The 18,333-nt window shown below is 42.3% G+C and overlaps 1 protein-coding gene across 1 annotated transcript in view; it reads left to right on the top strand.

Moving 5' to 3' along the window:
* LOC149312691 (BTB/POZ domain-containing protein KCTD8-like) overlaps positions 1 to 18,333 on the top strand; it is a 69,575-nt gene that overhangs the window by 1,330 nt on the left and 49,912 nt on the right. The gene's annotated exons all lie outside the window — the stretch shown is intronic.

The following is an 18,333-nucleotide window of genomic DNA, read 5'->3' as shown; positions in this document are numbered from 1 at the left end:
TCAGAACAAAGCATGCTTTCTAAACCTGCAGAGCTTTGGTATTATTATTATTATTACTGTTACTGTTATTATATATGTGGAGAGGTCTTGCACCCCTTTGAGATTCACTGGGGGAAAAAGAGGTTGGCAGCATGAGCTTTCCTAGACTTCAGTCTACTTCCTCAGATGTAGTTGGATATAATAATAATAATAATAATAATAATAATAATAATAATAATAATAATAATAATATAGAAAGAAAGAAGTTGGCAGCATGAGCTTTCCTAGGCTTTACTTCCTCAGCTGTATTTGGTATTATTATTATTATTAGATATGTAGAGAGATCTTGCAGCCCCTTTGAGACTCACTGAGGAAAGAAATTGGCAGCATGAGCTTTCCTAGACTTCAGTCCACTTCTTCAGATGCATTTCCTCCAAATGCATGACGTTTTGCTGTTTATTGCCTGGTTACTCACAGGATAATGGCTCTTGTGTTAATCTTATTTTAATCACATTGTAATGCCAATTTTCTTGGGTTAATGACAGTTTAAAGTCCCAGCCCCCAGTGATAAACTCCTCCTTGCTTCACCACTAAGCTTCCCAGCCAGGATAGATCTTCACTTTGAGTCCAGGTTTTGGGGGGAAATTGTGTTTGTTGTTACCTATCCTCGAACCCAGCCCACCCCTGGAGTCCCTCTGGATGAGACATTTGTCCTCCAATGCTCTGCAAATTCAGTGCAGTGTCTTCTCTGAAAGGAGTTGATTTTCTTCTTATATGGGGGAAAAGGCAGGGTATAAAGTTAATCCTCATTGCCAGCATGGGTAGAAAGCCTGCCTGATACAGAAGAATACTGCAGTCTTGTGCTCCGTTGTATCGTTCCCTGAAGAGGCTAGCCAGATGTCTAGGGGAACCCTGTAAACTTGGGTGTAACAACTAGGCAAGCTTCACTAGCCATATTTATTTTACTATTAATAGCTTCTGAGGAGCTTAAAGTGACATGAAAGTTTCCCTTTACAGTTTAGTTTGAGGATGCTATTGCCAGGTCGGTTAGACTGAGAGGTGAGATTGATCTAGGCCAGCAATGTCCAAGCTCTGGCCCTCCAGTTGTTTTGGACTTCAGCTCCCAGAAACCTCAGCCACTTTGGCCAATGGTTTGGGATTCTGGGAGCTGAACTCCAAAACACCTGGAGGACCAGAGTTTGGACATCACTGATCTGGGCCTTTGTGGTTGAGAGGGGACTTGACTCTGGATCAGGGAGCAGGATGTACTGTGCCAGTAAGGTTCCTATTTTCATTATTCAGCTTCTTTAATATATATGGTTCCAGGGCTGCAGGCATTTCTGTACAAAAAATGCACTTGTAAAATCCATTTAAGCTCATGCACAATGCAGAGTAAAGGAAGTCCTGCAATCTCTCTGTGTGAAAAGCAGCTATCCTACCAAATTGTGTACTGTCTAATAATGTCTTTTTGAAATGTTCAAAGGATCACACACACACACACACACACGCATATCTCCAAACCATCCATTTCAAATTTGCAATCTCATTTTAGCTCAGTTGGAATGTCCTTCTGGCCAAGCATTCAGTATTGAGGTGGATTCATACTGTAGAGTGAATGAAATCAATAGGATTTATTAGCCAGGACTAGCTTAAGTCCCATTGATTTCTATCAGTGTACTGTAAGTATGACTAAGTCTGAACCACAGCTGTTTTCAAAATACTCCTTGGAAGCATGTTCTGGGCAAATGTGTGAGATTTATGGGCAAGTAATGCTTTTTTTGGGGGGGCGGGGGCTAAATCCCCTAAAGGCCTCAGATCCTTTCTGATCTTGGAAGCTAAGCAGGATCAGCACTGGTTAGACTTGGATGGAAGACCATCAACAAATATCAGGTGCTGTGGGCTATATTTCAGAGGAAGGAACTGGCCAAACCACCTCTGAGTCTTCTTTCCTTGACTTGACCTTGGTTTATACAAAAGTTTGCTTTCTGCTGGTGCAAGTTATCACTCCGTGTTGGAGCAAAATGGGCATGTGTATGAGCATTCATCCGTATGTATCTTGTATACCCTAAAGACCTCATTGTTTGTTTGGTTTTGGCATCAAGAACTTAAATCTAGAGGAGTAAGTTGACATTTTCTGCTAGGGCACAAGGTCAGTAACCATTTGCTAGTGTGTAATTGTGAATCACGAGGAACTGGAAAGACGACTTTGAAGTTCAGTGATTTTCTAATTTTGAAATGTGGAGTTTCCTCTATTTCCCCTATTAAAATAATTGAAGGCCTGCAGACCTTTGCTTTGGCGTGAAGCACTTTTTTAAAGGTTTAGGAAGTGATGTGGTTTGACTCGGGTGTTACATGGGTTTTGCTGAACTGAATCTTTGCACAAGATTAAAAGAGGCAATGCTAGAAGTAAGGGTTTTTAATATTTTAGCACTACATTTCCTTCCGTTCTCATTAACTACAAAGTAAACAGACTCCATCTGGACACATTTCAGAGAAGGACAGAACAGCAAGAAGAGTCTCAATTTCCCAATGACTTGGAGAAGATCTGTTGTTGTTTTAAACTTCACAGTAGGTGAAGTTCTTTAAATAACTCTCTTTTTAGGTTAGGTATCCATGGATTTGCTGGCTTCACATTGTTCACAAGCGGAGAAATAAACTAGGCATGTGTTGCTAGACAGCATTCTTAAATCTCGCAAAATACACACTATGTTGGATGATAAGTAAAAAGTAATTTGGACTAATGAAAACACAGCTGGATTCAAATGGAAACATCATTTGGCAGAGATTTTTCTTTGCAAGATCTGGAATGCTTTAAATCTGTTTTTAATGTGTTTGGAAAGGTTCGAGTTCAGCTCTGTATGAGAGTATTTTTTCCTATTCACTTGAGGAGGGCTTCTGTTTGAGTCTAATTGGGTGGTATCTGTATTTTCCCTCCTTTCTTTCTTTTAAAATAACCAACATATAACAGAAAGTACTTTATGGATTTTCACAGAGTAGCATTTTAAGCAATATCTGAGGATAACTTGTACACATTAAGTTGCTGAGCTTTTGAAACTGTTGCAGGTCTGCTATCCATCTGTGGACTTGGAGTGTATCCACACTGCAGAATTAAAGCAGTTTGGCACCACTTTAACTGCCATGACTCTGTCCTACAGAATCTTGGGATTTGTAGTCTGGTGAGGTCTTCAGCCTGGGATGTCAGATCGCTCTGGTGCCTCACCAAACTACAAATCTATAAACTAAGAAGGTAAGCATAACCTTTTGTCATAGTTGTTTGCCTTCAAGTCATTTCTGACTTATGGTGATCCTACAAAGAACCGATTACAGGGTTGTCTTTGCACAATTTGTTCACAGGAGGTTTGCTTTTGCCTTCCTTTAAAGGTGAGAGAATATGACTTCCCCAGCCACTTTCCAGGGCTGAATGAAGAACCCATTGAGCATAGTCCAATGCTCAAACCACACTCTCATAGTGTTTTTCAAGGTTTTAAGAGAGTATATATATATTCTAGGCCTCCAGAGTCCATTCCAAATCATAGAGACTATGATGAGCTTAGAATATGTATCCACTACAAATGTAAATTTCAGGAGTAAAGTTAGAGCCATTTACATCAAGCTTCTCCCTCAGCAGTTAACTGGCCACAACCACTCCATCAGATTGCAACAGAGGGAGGGAAGAGAAGAGAAGCAGAAACATTACTCCAACTGTACAGGAATACCAACCCCATTGGAATCCCTCCTTTAACTGTCACCTGGAAGCTGCCCTTCTATCAAAAGAGAGAAAACCCATTCTACCACTTCTGTTTGGTTCCTCTTCTCTCTGAATTGTTTCAAGTTCATTGCTCATGATGAAAATACCTACCTTAACTTTTAGTAACAATTTTGGATTTACTTTGTTCCTCTTCCCTTCCCTTTCCATCCATCTCTTTTTCTTTTTCTGTCATATTGTTATGGATGCACATTTGTTTTATTGATTGTATGTGAACAGATCTAGCACTTTTCAGTTCAATACACTCATGAAAATGCTTTAAATAATAAATTTACTTTATTGCAATCAATATACACACACAATTTCAGGTTACCTTCACCTTTTCAGGGCTTCATGGGATTGAAGTGTGATGCTAGCAATGTCCTTTTGCATTCCATTCCTGTATTGGCTTCAGTTTTGTGCCTTTTTCTTTCAGCTTTCCTTTGATCAAATGTTCAGTCCTAATCCTGACCCCTCCATACCCAGACATGAGAGGAAATCTAGGTTTCCTGTCATCAGCTTGACCACAATCCAATAAAGCATTTGCCATGAGAAGTGTGGTAAAAATGATGACCTTCTCTTACCACTAATACAATTTAGAATGTTGGACATTTTCAGATAGCAAAATATTTTCATGATTTAGGAAGAATTGTCTAACTCTAAATATTTTAGTACCATTACAATTAATAATAAAGTAACTTTTTATAACATGGTGATTGTATCTATTGAGCACCCTCCTTTTAGAGGAAAACATTTTGCATATTGCTAGTGCTGGATGAAGAAATTATACATCAATGTGCCATTGTCTCTTTGTTCAGACTGGCAAATCAATGTGATTGGATTTGTGGAAATTACATAGCTTTCTCTTTATGTGTGACTCACCAAAGTGCCTAGCTTCCTCTGAGTTAGACCTTATTCATTTCACCCATACCATTAAGCTCTTTTCCTTATGTCCCACCCTCACACTTTGTCACTACGATGTCCCCACCCTGGTACCTGTTCAGTCTCTAGCACCTTTGCCTGGATTGGAAACTCTCTATAGTCTCCCCACAACTGCTGCTTCTTTTCTTTCTTCCACCACTCTTTCTTGATAGTCTCTGCCCCTCACACCCCAGACACAGTCAGCTTTTTCCTCTTCTAACTCTTCTCCCTTCCCTTACCAGGCTCCATAAATTTCTCTCCCACCATGCATTGGGGTTGTTACAATTCTAGGTCTCTAAGACCAGACAAGCTGAAGATGAGTTAACAGTGTGATTCAGCAGCTAAAGACCCAATTTGATTCTAATCTTCATCAAAAGGAGTATAGTGTCTAAATCGAGGTAATAGTACCATTCTATTCTGCTTTGGGCAGCCCCCAGCTGAAATACTATGTCCAGTTCTGGGCACCACAGTTCCAGAAGGATATTGACCAGTTGGATTGTGTCCAAAGGAGAGTCACCCAAATGGTGAAAGGTCTGAAAGCCATATGACGAGCAAGTTAAGGAGTACCAGGTAAGTTTAACCTGGGGAAGAGAAAGTTAAGAGGTGACATGGCAGCCTTGTTTCAGTAAACATTATGAAGAATTTCCTGGCAGTAAGAGCTGTTCAGCAGTGGAATATGCTCTTTGGAGGTTTATAAACAGAGGCTGGATGGCCATCTGTCAGGAGTGCTTTGACTATGTATTCCTGTACGGCAGGGGGTTGGATTGGGTGGCCCTTATAGTCTCTTCCTACTCTAGAATTCTATGACAGCCATATTTACATGTTATTAAAATTATTTCATGGGTGATGAAATATATGATCAGTAGAGACACACAAATACACACTCAACATTGCTTTCTTAGATACTTTGCATATAATGCAGTGATGCACACTTTTGTGACTCAAAAGTGTTTTGTGTACCCTCATGACCCCTTTTAAGAATTTTCTCTTCTCAAAGAACTCTTGTACTTTTAAGAGTTGCAGATGTTCAACTAGTATAGCTTTTTTAAGAGATTAAACAGAAAATTGTTAGATCAGAGAACCATAGATGTCCTATGCACAAACGGAGTGTATGTGCAGTTCAACTAAGAAAGAGTTGCTAAAATGCATTAACCGCTACCCACATTGATATTAAGTACAGAGTCTAAAATTACCCATTGTAGAAAAAGTGCTTTGAATATTAAAGACTCTTTTTAAATGACAACAATTCTTATTAGAAATGCTGTTGCATAACTATAGTAATGAAAGAATTAAAGAATGCCTTTCCACAGTAGTGGTTCTCTGAAAACAGAACTGGTTTCTATTTTCAAAAATTGGCCTGAGTGCAGAAAACTTTGCACGTGTTACATGAAATTACTTTATTTTTAGAAGGAGAGTTACCTGTGCTATCCTATATATGTCTATTGAGACGTTACTGCTACTGACTATAATGGGGCTTATTTCTGGGTTAGTAGATACAGGTGGACTTGCAGCCTGAAAGGTGGAGTCATAAAATACAGCATGCTCGCCATCTTCCATGCATACAGCTGAAAACTGTATACCTTAACCCTCTAATAAAGACACTGTTTAATAAGGCTGTACATTATGGATGTATAAGAAGGGCAGAAATTCTATAGTTTTAAATTTTTAGTGCCCTAAAATGTGATGTCAGTTCCAATTGTGCTTTCACTCATTGGCAAAGCATATTCAAAGGCAGCAGGAAGTTCATTTCCCACCCAAAAGAATTGGAGAGAATAGTAAGTGCAGAGTGAAGTCGAAAGCTTTCACGGCTGGTGTCCATAGTTTTCTGTGGGTTTTCCAGGCTATGTGGCCACATTCTGTAATAATTTATCCCTGGTGTTTTACCTGCATCTGTGGCTGGCATCTTCAGAGGGTGGTGGCATGGAGGTGAGTGGTGTGTGTGTGTGAATACACACACACACACACTTGTGACCCTTGGTTGGGAGGAAGTGATTTACATATTAATCTATATGTTGGTCTGTTCAACAATAGACCAACATATAGATTAACATGAAAATCACTTCCTCTCAACCAAGGGTTGCACAAGTATATATATTGCCCACACACTTCCATGCCACCACCTTCTGAAGATGCCAGACACAGATGTAAGCGAAACATTAGGAATACATTCTTCCAGAATGTGGCCTCATAGCCTGGAAAACCCTTAGAAAACTATAATAAGTGCAGACTTTGCCTCATAACTAGTTTCTATAGGATTAGAGACTTAGAGGCTGTACAGACCGCTCCATTAGAGCAGCTCCGTGCCACCCCTGGGAGCACTGGATTGGGCCCACAGCCTGCCCAATCTGGCACTCAATCCAGCGCCCAATCTGATGCTTTGTCAGTCCAAAAAGGGCTGGCAAAATGCCGCTCTTTCTTAAAGCAGCGAAAAGCTGCCTTTGCTGCTGCAGCGATGGCTTTTTGCCAATTCTTTAGTGCAACATGTTTAAATGCTGCGGCGAAGAAGGGGCATGACACCGCCCACCGTGTGGCTGGGTGGGCGGCATGATGCTGGCATTGGGGCAGAATTGGGGCATGCGATGTGCAACTGCCACGCCCCCACTCCACCCCGATGCCGATGTTTCTTGCCAGTCTGTACAGTCCCTTACTGAAGCAGAAAAAAAGCGGGCAATTGTGGCCAGCTAACAGGCACCAGATGATAACGCTAAAATTTAAGTTAAAAACCAAACTATTTTGGCATCTGTATTTTCCACTCTTGCTTTCTCACTATGTAGTTCTTCCTCTCCACTCCTCTGTCCTACCTCACTAGTCTTTTAGTTTTTCTGTCCCCTTATTCTCCAGTCCCACAATCAAGGAAACCTCTCATTCGGTCAAAAAGGCATGTTACTTCTTCCTTCCTACTACAAAGCCATAGAGAGTTATAAATTTCAGTGATACAGCTGAAAATGGAAATGGTGGTATCCACTGAGCAGTGGGTCATATGACTGTATTTAGGCCCTGAAAAATACAGTCATGGCAAACTTTGTTGCCAGTTGAGCATACCTAGAAATATAATAAATGTAATCATCAGTACATGAAGTCTAATCTATGTAAAAGCTTTGATTCAAAGTAACCTATTAGGGAATAAATCCTACTTGGCTCAGTGGGACTTGCCTTGAATTAAACATGCGTGCAATTGTACTGCATATATTTTGATTTTAGTTTCATTTTCCTAAGTTAATATAAGATTTTGCTGTTTTTGCTACCTACTCCATAGATGTTCTGGTTGAAGTGGGAAAAATTGTGGACCTTACTCACACAGAATTCATTTTTTGGTATTGTGCTTAACACAATCAAGCTTTACTCTTTGCATATGCTATTGCCATAAAAGAAGCTATAGCACCACTGTAATGAGCTTTTTAGAGAGCTCTGAATAGATGGAATGCACTTCTTGATACTGCTATATAATGACTTCTGAATTTATGCTGTAGTGTTTTCTCCAGTGAGAAAAAGCTACAGGGCTTATATCATCATTGTAAGAAAGGTCTTTGCTCGACAAGAAGCAGATGCTGCATGGTAAACAGCATCATACATAGTAATAAGGTTTCACTGCTGGAAAAATCAACAACTGATACTAAACTTATATGTTGGCACCTCAGATCTCTCTCTATTGCTCACTTCATAGAGAATATTTTGGCACCTTAGATCTCTCTCTCTCTGTGCTCACTTCATAGGGAATATACTGATAAGAAGGTGCACTGGGTGAGACAATAGATATATTTGAAATATGGGGACCCCTTTTGCAACTTGGAGCAGCCTGCAAGTAGAGAGAAAAATATCTACACAGCAAAGGCTATATCTATGTATCAGGTCCAACATTACAGTGGCAATGCAAACCCAGATGTATTTTTCTTATTTCAAACTTTATTGAGCTGGTTGTAAGCAATTAGTGACAAATTTGACTGAAGGAAGGAAGAGGTGTAGCTGGAACATAAGACTTCTTCCATGAACTGCCAGAGTGTCTTAATGGATTGGCAAAGAGTGGTTGAATTTTGTTGGCTGTGGCTGAGGCAAATATTTGGACCAAACTTTAGGAGGGGACCCTGCGATACAAGAAACCTGTTTGTGCCCATGGGCAGGCAGACTGAAATTAGTAATTGACTGCACTGTTACATAATCTGCCCTACTTATGGTTTTGGAGACTCACCATGAATAGCCCTAAACAAGCTGCTGTCTTTGCCTCAGCCCATATTTCTTTTCCACCTTTCTGAAATTTTGCTTCCTTATTTATTATTTATTTATGGTATTTATTCTCTGCCCTTCATCCCTGAAGGCTCTCAGAGTGGCTTACAATTATTATTATTATTTTTAATTAGACAGTTCCCTGCCCTCAGGCTTACAATCTAAAAAGACATGGCACGAAAGGAGAAGGGAATGGTGGTGGGGAAGGGGATCAGGTCCAGCAGTTCTTCTCTCCCTCTGAGGCCTGGACCAAGGCAAATGGACTGGTGGGAGGGCTTTTCTTCTTAGTTCAGGTCAGGCCCCATGGAGCTGGGCCTGCATCTCTCCCTCCATGGCTGGATGGCACCAGATGAACTGGAGGGAGGGCTCTGCTTCTTAGAAGACCCTTGGAAAGCAGAGGCCCAAGTAGCAGTATTTTTGGTGTTCAGTATTGCTGAACACCAATAACGTAATCAGGCTGGGGGCACAGTACCAGTGATGACTATTCATCCTGAAACTATGTGCAACTAAAACAGAGAAGATTGGGTTTGGGGGAGTTGTTATTGTTGTTTTTAGCATCATGGCCCAAACCCCTTCCATCCTAACTTTCCTTCTATATTTCTTTCCCATTTCCTCTTTTATTTTCTCTACTGCTTGACACTAATATTCTGTGGCTCAATTGGCAGTAGCACAGAGTTGGGTTTTTGTTCTCTACCTGCAGAAGGTCCTGGGTTCATACTATGGTTCCTGCATATAGGGTTAGATAACACCCTGCTTCAAAAAGTCACGGGGAAAAAAAATACTGGGGTGGACCATGGTCTGCTTCATAGATCCCTATATTTCCAAAACTTCATAGATTCTCGTAGATCCTTGTCAGGTTTTTTTTTTTTACAGTAATGTATTAAACCTACACATTTGCATACTTTTCTGGAAATGAGAGGAGTGATAGTTGGCTTTTTGAACTTTCTGACCTATTAGATATGGTACATTTTTATAAAGCTTAATTTTTCTAGTTTTCCTCCTAAATTTTAATGTTCTGAAAACAACACAGAAAATAAATTTGTACGTATAGTGAGAATTTATCACACCATTAAACATTGTCAACATAGTAGTACAGGTATTAGCAGATTCTAACTTGATTCAATTTAATTTGATTTCTCTTTTGACATGGGAAGTTATAGCTGACATCAATCTAGAAACAGATTTTTGACAGCTCAGTCCACTGAACAAAGGATTGTTTTTGTTGTTTTTAATAACCTTTTAGCATAATAAACACATACTATGCATTGGATATTGCTTAATAATCAACATTTTAAAAAACAACCCTATTAATTATATATTCTATCTTGCAGAAACTTTACCATAGTGGCTTGCACAGTCAAGTAAAATCCACAACATAGTCATTAGGAATGTGCACTAGTTGCAAGATTAAGTTCAGATCCCAGTTCCATAGTTTGGAAAACAGCTCTGTTCAACTTGATTTGAATAATGTCTGATTTGATTTGGTTTTAATTCTGAATCTCAGTTCAAAAATCCCCACCAAAACATTTTACTTCCCATAAATTATCATTAGAAATCAACCTGTATCCTTTTCTCAGAATTGTATGACATTTGTAGGCATCATACTGCTTTAGGAGGGGATCATATCTGTCAGATTTCAAACACACAAGCGTGTGACTATGTGGTTGTGCTACATGGCTTTGAAATTATGAGTTATTTTGTTTTTAAAGGGAACCCCTGATAACTTGTTTGATTTATTGGAAGAAACTAGATGCTCTTTTCAGGGTTAGTTACACTTTTGGAGGCCTGCCAACTATGGGTTTTAATCTGAAGTTCTGCCAGAAATATCTAAATCTTCCTAATTATGTTCTAGATTCAATATTCATTGAAATTTAAAACAGAAATGGTAATAATTAAAGACAAATTAAAAACAAGTTTCACAACTAAACTAGCAGTAGAAAATCAGAATAAGCTTCTCTATAATAGAGATAGGCAGTAAGAATGGCCTGTTACAGACTGCCAAAATAAAGCTGCTTCAGGTCTCTTTGGAGGTATGCTATTTAAATGATGCATGGGTCCTAGGTCGCACCAAAGCCACATTCTATTCCTAAGCACCGGAGTGCAGCTTTTGGTGCAGCTTCCGGATTCTTAGGATGCATGCATCATTAAAACAGCATAGCTCCAAAGAGACCCGAAGCAGCTTTATTTTGGCAGTCTGTAACAGGCCAATATGTTTTTTTCTCTTCCATTCCATGCAGAAATGTTTTGGAAGAGCTGTTTCATGATTTGTTTTTAACTAAACTCTAAATATTTGGCAGAGCTGTATTAACTAAACTAAATGATTTGGCATGAACTAAATTCTTTTTATCTAATGTGTGAGGTGGCTAATGCAAAAACTGACATTGATAATAGTCACATAGTGGAAATGGAAATAATGTGTTTCTACCATGTTTGTCCATAGTTGGTTAATTTCTTTAAAAGTGCTTTGGAGCTAGTGGCATCACTAGGGGGATGCAGGAAGTATGGCCTACACTGGCTGACACTCCAGAAGTTTTTTTTAAACTTGCAGAATAAGTTTTTGTATGAAAAATATACAGTGCGCCCTTCTTTTATGTGGGGATCCATTGCGCCCCCCCATAAAAGAAATAACGTGTATGATTGAGCCCCATTACATGTAATGGGGCTTGTGCTTGCGGCAGTGAGGGGCAGCGGCGGTGCATGCGTGCCATGGGCATGCGCTCTATTGTTTCTTTCGGCGTGTGCCACCACTCCTTCCGGCGCTGCTTTCAGCGTATAATGTGCCTGCGTAGGACGCAGGTGCACTGTAAATAGCAAAATTCCCAAATCTGCACTGGCCTGATACATTCTTATGAATCAAAAGCTATTACTTATATTATTTCATTTTATCCATTCATCTCTGAGTGGGACATCACCATGGAGGACCGTTGGATGAAACAGAAACTGCCTAGTACTTCTCTTGTGTAAACTCATGGTTTTCCTTCTCCACCTTTATGTTTTGCCAGTGTCTTGTACTGAAATTTCAGTTGTTTTAAAATATGTCTGAAGATTAATAAAACAGAGTTAATACAAAAGATAGGGCTGCCATGTTGACAGTTTCCGGCACAGATCATCATTTTTAAGCTCTTTCTTTTGTGCTGAGTTATAGAGATTGCTTTTGTCTACTCTAGATGGCAGTACACCAGTGTATGTGTATACCTTTACTAGAATGAAAGAAATAATCTCATTTACACTTTTCCCTTTGCATACAGGGAATGAAAGAACTGAAGTTTGTTTTTTACTATAATGAAACCAAATAAACTGGAAATAAGCTGCAATAGATCTCTTTCTCTTTCTTGCCTCTTCTCACTTTTTATTTATGGGCTAGCCAAGTATCCCCTGAAAAGAGTAGCTCCTATTAACAGTTAGCACTTAAATCCAAGCAGGATGTAGGTGAATCAGTTTTTGTTCTGAGAATTCTTGATCTCTATTGCCAAGCATCAGTTAAAAGGCATTAAATTGCTTCACTTCTGATGTGTTGCCTTCTTAATCACATATAAATGTTGTTGGATCAGACTGGGGGCATCTAGTCTAGGCTTGCCATATCCCGCCTGGGGGCGGGACTTTCCCGGTTTGGGGCGGGTCCACACAGTCCCACCCCGGTTTGGCCCCGCCCCCGGGACACCCGCCTCTCAGCGTGGGCCTGGAGGCTGGGGCTTGGGAGAAGCTCTCCCCAGGCCCCTTTGGAGGCCTTGGAAGAGGCTCCGTGGTTGGAGCTCCAGCTGTGGGGTCCTCCAAGGCCTCTGTGAGGCCGAGGAGAAGGCCGCTTGCCACAGCGGCGATGGCCGTGATGACAGGCGGCCCCCACGCTCCTTCCCGGCCTGGGAGCAGCCCAAGGCTTCCTCCCAAGCCAGGAAGGAGAAGGAGGACAAGGTTCAAAAATGTAGGACCTTTTTTTTTTAATTTCCTGGCCAGGAAATTAAAAAAAAAAGTCCTACATTTTTGAACCTTGTCCTACATTTGTCCCGGTTTGGAGGTCCTCAGCTATGGCAACCCTAATCTAGTCTTGCATCCTTTTGCAATTGTGGCAAATAAAAATGTAACTGGATCATTCTTATTCTGATCAAAAGATAGAGCTGGTGAACAGTAGGCTCTTGAGACCTTGAAATTAAATTGCTATGTGGGGTTGCCCTTGAAGACTACCTGGAAGCTTCAGTCAGTGTGGAATGCACTCCTGAGAATTGTAACTGATACAGCGATAAGGAATTGCATTTCACTAATTCTGAATGAGTTGCACTGATTCTTGTTTTTGCTTCTGAACCCAGATTAGAAAAAAGAAAACATCATTAAAGGGCAGTGATGATACAATAGTATAGACTGGCCAGATTAGACTATCTGGGTAAATACAGTGGAACCTCAGTATCGGCGGACTTACCATCCATGGATTTGAACATCCACGGACAGCAAGCCCATGCTTTCCCCAATGGTGGCATGTGCATACAGCTGTGTTGCCACTGAGGACAATGGGATTAAAGTCCTCCCTCCTTCCTTTCTTTCCTCCTTTTCTCCCATTTTCCTTTCTTCCTTCCTCCCCCTCCCTCCCACTCCAAGGCCTCTGTCCCAGGCTTGGCTTCAGGGGAGCTTTGGAGGCAGAGGCTGGAGCTCTGCTGGCTGGAGGGAGCCAGGGCCGGGGCTTGAGGCTGGGAACTCCCTGGCCCAGGCCCAACACTCAGGACAGAACCTCCAGGCTTTGGCTCCTTCCAAACAACAGGGCTCTAGTCTCTGCCTCTGAACCACCCCCGAAGCCAAGCTGGGGCAGAAGCCTTGAAGAGGAAGGGAGGGAGGGAGGGAGGACTTCAGTCCCATTGTCCCCAATGGTGGCATGGCTGCATGGCCATACTGCTATTTGGATCAATGGGATGTGAGCACCTGCGGATTTTGATATCCATGAAGGGAAGATCTGGAACATATCCCCTCAGATATGTTTTGGTCTGGTGGTGCCAAAATTATACACTTCTACAGCCACATTCCCAGAATAGAACAGGGTCTTTTCCTAGTTTGTCAACATAATGAATAGAAAATACATATAAAAGCACCAAAGCAAGACATAAATACATCAGCTTCCCCTGAGCTCCGATGATATTTGTCTTTAGCTCTTCCATAGCAAACAATAAACTATGCTTTTCACACATTCTGCTTTGCCCTGACCAGTTTATTTTTTTTTTCCCACCATGAATTTTTCTGGTTGTCAGTTTTGTTTTTCCATATGCTGCTGCCTTATCAACATAGACTGCTGTCTAATGCCTGAACTGGGTGCTGTTCCAAGCCTCTGCAAGGGTTCTTTTATTGTTGGACAGTGACACACTTTACTGCTATAGCATAAGTTTTATTGGTGGTAAATGATGCACTAGATAGAACACAGGAGAGAAGAATTCCAGCCCTTTCACAGACAAGGTCTAAGATCCCTTCACAGCCAAAATTGCTCCCCCACACAAATTCTTCATGAACTTATCCCTTGGCTGGCAAGCAAATAAAATCCCCATTGCTGGACATACAGAGCACCCAGGGAAGATGAGCTCTCAAGGGTTATAAAGTGAAGAAGCAAAGAAAATCAGAGTGTAAAAGCATAACTCTAATAGCTTTGAGAACTGTACAAGCAGCTTAGAAAGAGAGCAAATCACTTCCAAAGTTGGTTCTCAACTTTCATATCTTTTCCTGGCCCCAAACTGCAAAACCAGTGCAAAAAGTATCCAACAAGGTAATTAATTCAGGTTAATGCTTCCACACCACTGGACAGCTGTCATCTCTTGACCATGATGCTAACAAGGACTACAGAACACATTTACCATGTATACTCATGTATAAGCTGACCTCATGTATAAGTGAAGGGCAAGTTTTGGGACCAAATTTATGGATTTTGATATGACCCATGGATAAGTTAGGGGTAAAGCCTAGGACAGGCATCGGCAACCTACGGCCCGCGGGCCGGATCAGGCCCGCGGAGACCGTCAGAGCAGCCCCAGGCTGTCCCTGCCGCCGATTGCCGCCGCCGGCGCCCTCCTTCCCCCGCCCTGTGAGAAGGCTTCGGCCTTCCGAGGGGGCGGGGGAACCTCTGGGGCCGCCGGCAAACCCGCCAATCAGCGGCGTTTGCCGCCGGCGCCCTCCTTCCCCCCCACCCTGTGAGAAGGCTTCGGGCTTCCCAGGGGGCAGGGAGAGGCTGTGGGGCCGCGGGCTTCGCAAGAGGGAGGCGGGGGTCCCCCTCGTCCTTTTCCCCAAGCCTGCGGTTGCTGCAGAGCCGCGGGCCTGGCAAGAAGGAGGCGGGGTTCCCCTTGTCCTTTTCCCCAAGCCCGCAGTTGCTCCACAGCCACGGGCCTGAGGAGAAGGAGGCAGGGGTCCCCCTCGTCCTTTTCCCCAAAGCAAGAGGCAAAGCAAGGTGGGAAATCACCCTCCTCAGGGACTTGGGTGCAAAAGGCACGCTTCTTCTTTGCTGCTGCTGCTGCAGGCGCCTTTTTTCCCCTCTCAGAAGCTCCCGCGGGCGCGGGAGGAAGAGGAGAAAGGCAGAGAAAAAACGGAGGAGAAAGAAGGAAGGGAAACCCCTGCCTTTCCCTTCCTTCCTTGTCCTCTTTCTCCTCTGGTTTTTTCTGCTTTCCTCTTCCTCCAGCCTCCTTTACCCTTCTCTCCCGAGAGTTTGCTTACAACTCTCTCCTTCTCTCTCTCTGTCTCACACACACAAAACTCTGGCCCCACTTTTCTTCCCCTCCCTGCTTCCCCTCCTTTGAGTAAGAGTAGGAGAGAGAAGGCAGCCACGTGGTTGTTGTTGCTGTTGTTGTTGTGTGCCTCCATTTGCAACTTATGGAGACCTTGAGGCAAAACTATCATGGGGCTTTTAGGTCCAAAACACACTTTGCAGAAATAACCCACTCTGAGGCCGCTTTAACTGCCTTAGCTCAGTGCTAAGGAATCCTGGAAATTGTAGTTTATTGTGGCACCAGAGCTCTCTGCCAGAGGCTAAATGTCTCATGAAACTACAGTTCCCAGAATTCCCTAGCATTGATCCAGGGCAGTTAAAGCAAGCTCAAACTGGATTATTTCTGCTTTATGTTTTGGGCCTCAGAGGGGATTTTTTTCTCCCTTTGCCACTGTCTTCTCCTGAGGCCGAGAGAGTCTGATTTTCCCAAGAGGGAACCCAGTGGAGATTCAAACTTTCGAGGGCAGAGAGATTTGTTGTGTGCCTTCAAGTCATTTCGGACAATGGCATCTCTAAGGTGAACCTATCATGGAGGTTCCTTGGCAAAGTTTTTCAGAGTAGGTTTATCATGATTCCTCCTGAGGCTGAGAGAGTGTGGCTTGACCAAGAGCACCAAGTGGGTTTCCATGGATGAGCAAGGCTTCAAACTCTGGTCTCCAGGCACACAACTCAAACCACTGAACCATGCTGCCTCTCTGTATCTTCTGTGCTTTTAAAATGCTTGTTGTTGTATGCCTGCAAGTCGTTTCCAGTTTATATGTATATATCTGTGTGTGTGTGTGTGTGTGTGTATTATATATAAATAGATGTGTTGGTGTATATATGTGTATGTGTGGGATATATATATATATGGGTGTGGATGTATGCATGTGTGTTTCTGTGTATATATGTGTGGGTGGGCATGAATGTGTGAGTGTATATATCAGTGAGTAGGTGTGGATGTGTGTATGTATGTATATATGAGACAGACTCTGCATGCTAAGTCTAAGGGGGAGCTGTAAAGGGTTGTTGTTGTTATGTAGTTGTGTGCCTCCACTCTCCTCCCCCTCCAGCTCTCTGTTGGTGGTGAGGGGGTTGTTGTTGTTGTTGTTGCTGCTGCTGCTGCTGCTGTACACCTTCAGTCTATTTCCAACCCTGGCACCAAGTTTTTGGTGAGTTTCTCCAAAGGAGGTTTGCCAGTGTTTCTCTGAGGCTGAGAGAGTGTGATTTTCCCAAGGTCTCCCAGTGGGTTTCATGGGGTTTCCTTGGAGAGAGTTATATACAAAGAGATGTGTGGGTGTATAAGTGTGTGTGTGTGGGTGGGTGGGTATAAATGTGTGTGTGTAAATAGTGGCTGGGTATATATATGTCTATGTGTGTGTATGTATGTATTTGTGTGTGTGTGTGTATATATATATATATTGGGGCAGACTGTGCCCCACTACGTCCAAGGGGGAGTTATAGGGTTGTTGTTGTTATATAGTTGTGTGCCTTCAAGTCCTTTCTGACCTATGTGGCAACCCTATAGTGGGGTTTTCTTGGCCATTAACTTTAGAGGAGGTTTGCCCTTGCCATCCCTTGAGGCTGAGAGAGTGTGAGCCAGTGGGTTTCCATGACCAAGCTGGGATGAGAACCCCAGTCTACAAAGTTGGTTCCTTTTTATCATCCTCTATTCTACATTGTAGAACTAATCCAGTGTGACACCCATTTTTAAGTCCTGTAGTTCCATTCTTTGGAGTGCTGGGATTTGTAGTTTTACTTTGGCCTTCTTTGCAAAAGAGTGCTGGTGCCTCATAGAACTACTAATCTCAGGATTCTGTAGGATAGAGCCTTGGCAGTTAAAGTGGTCTCAAACAACGCTACTTCTACAGTGTAGTTGCAGCCTACATTAGAGCCACTGAATTGATGGAATCCTACTTGTTTATTCACTATTCATTCAGCAATTGATTGAATGTTTTTTTTCTTAGTTGGGAATAACCAACAGGAATTTATTTATTTGTTTGTATTTTATTTATTTTATTTGGTTTATATGTGGCTTTTCTGTCCAGGAAGCTGTCCAAAAGATGCCCGATTTTGAGCAGGATTGTGGTTGTTTCTGACTTACTGTGACCTAAGGGTTTTCTTGACAAGGCTTTATAAGTATTTTTCCTTTTTGTTATGGCATCCTCTGAGGCTGAGAGAGTGTGGCTTGCCTCTATTTTTGTGTGCTTTCAAGTCTTTCTCAACTTAGGGCAACCCTGATTTTCTTCACATGAGGTTTGGGTTTGCTGAAGGCTGAGAGAGTGTGACTTGTGTGTGTGGTGCCTACAAGTTGCTTCCAACTTATGGTGACCCTAAGCAGAAAATATTATGTGGTTTTCCTGGCAAATTTCATCAGGGGGATTTATTATTGCTAGTCTGAGGCTGAGAGCGTGTGCCTTGGGTTTTTACCTGGAAGTCCCACCCCCAGAAGGCAGAGGTCCTGCTCCCTAGAGGGCAGATGCCCCTCCCCAGAAGCCTTGCCCCCAGAGGGAGGAAGTCCCAGAGGGAGGAGGTCCCGCCCCTAGAGGGAGGAAGTCCCGCCCCCAGAGGGAGGAAGTCCCGCCCCTGGCACTCAGTGCCACCCAGTGAAGAGATACCTTTGAGTTTGGGCACTCAGCTTCAAAAAGGTTCGCTATCACTGGGCTAGAATAACTCTCTATTTATTTATTTATTTATTTATTTATTTGAAATTATTAAATTATTTATTTTTTTGCTTCGGCCCCCCAGTTGTCTGAGGGACAGG

Source organism: Sceloporus occidentalis, unplaced genomic scaffold, assembly GCF_023333645.1.
Source record: "Sceloporus occidentalis isolate IW3139 unplaced genomic scaffold, rSceOcc1.0.p SCAF_5, whole genome shotgun sequence".
Lineage (NCBI taxonomy): Eukaryota > Metazoa > Chordata > Lepidosauria > Squamata > Phrynosomatidae > Sceloporus > Sceloporus occidentalis.
The sequence above is the reverse complement of the archived record's forward strand: the minus strand, read 5'-3'. Positions and strand labels throughout refer to the sequence as shown.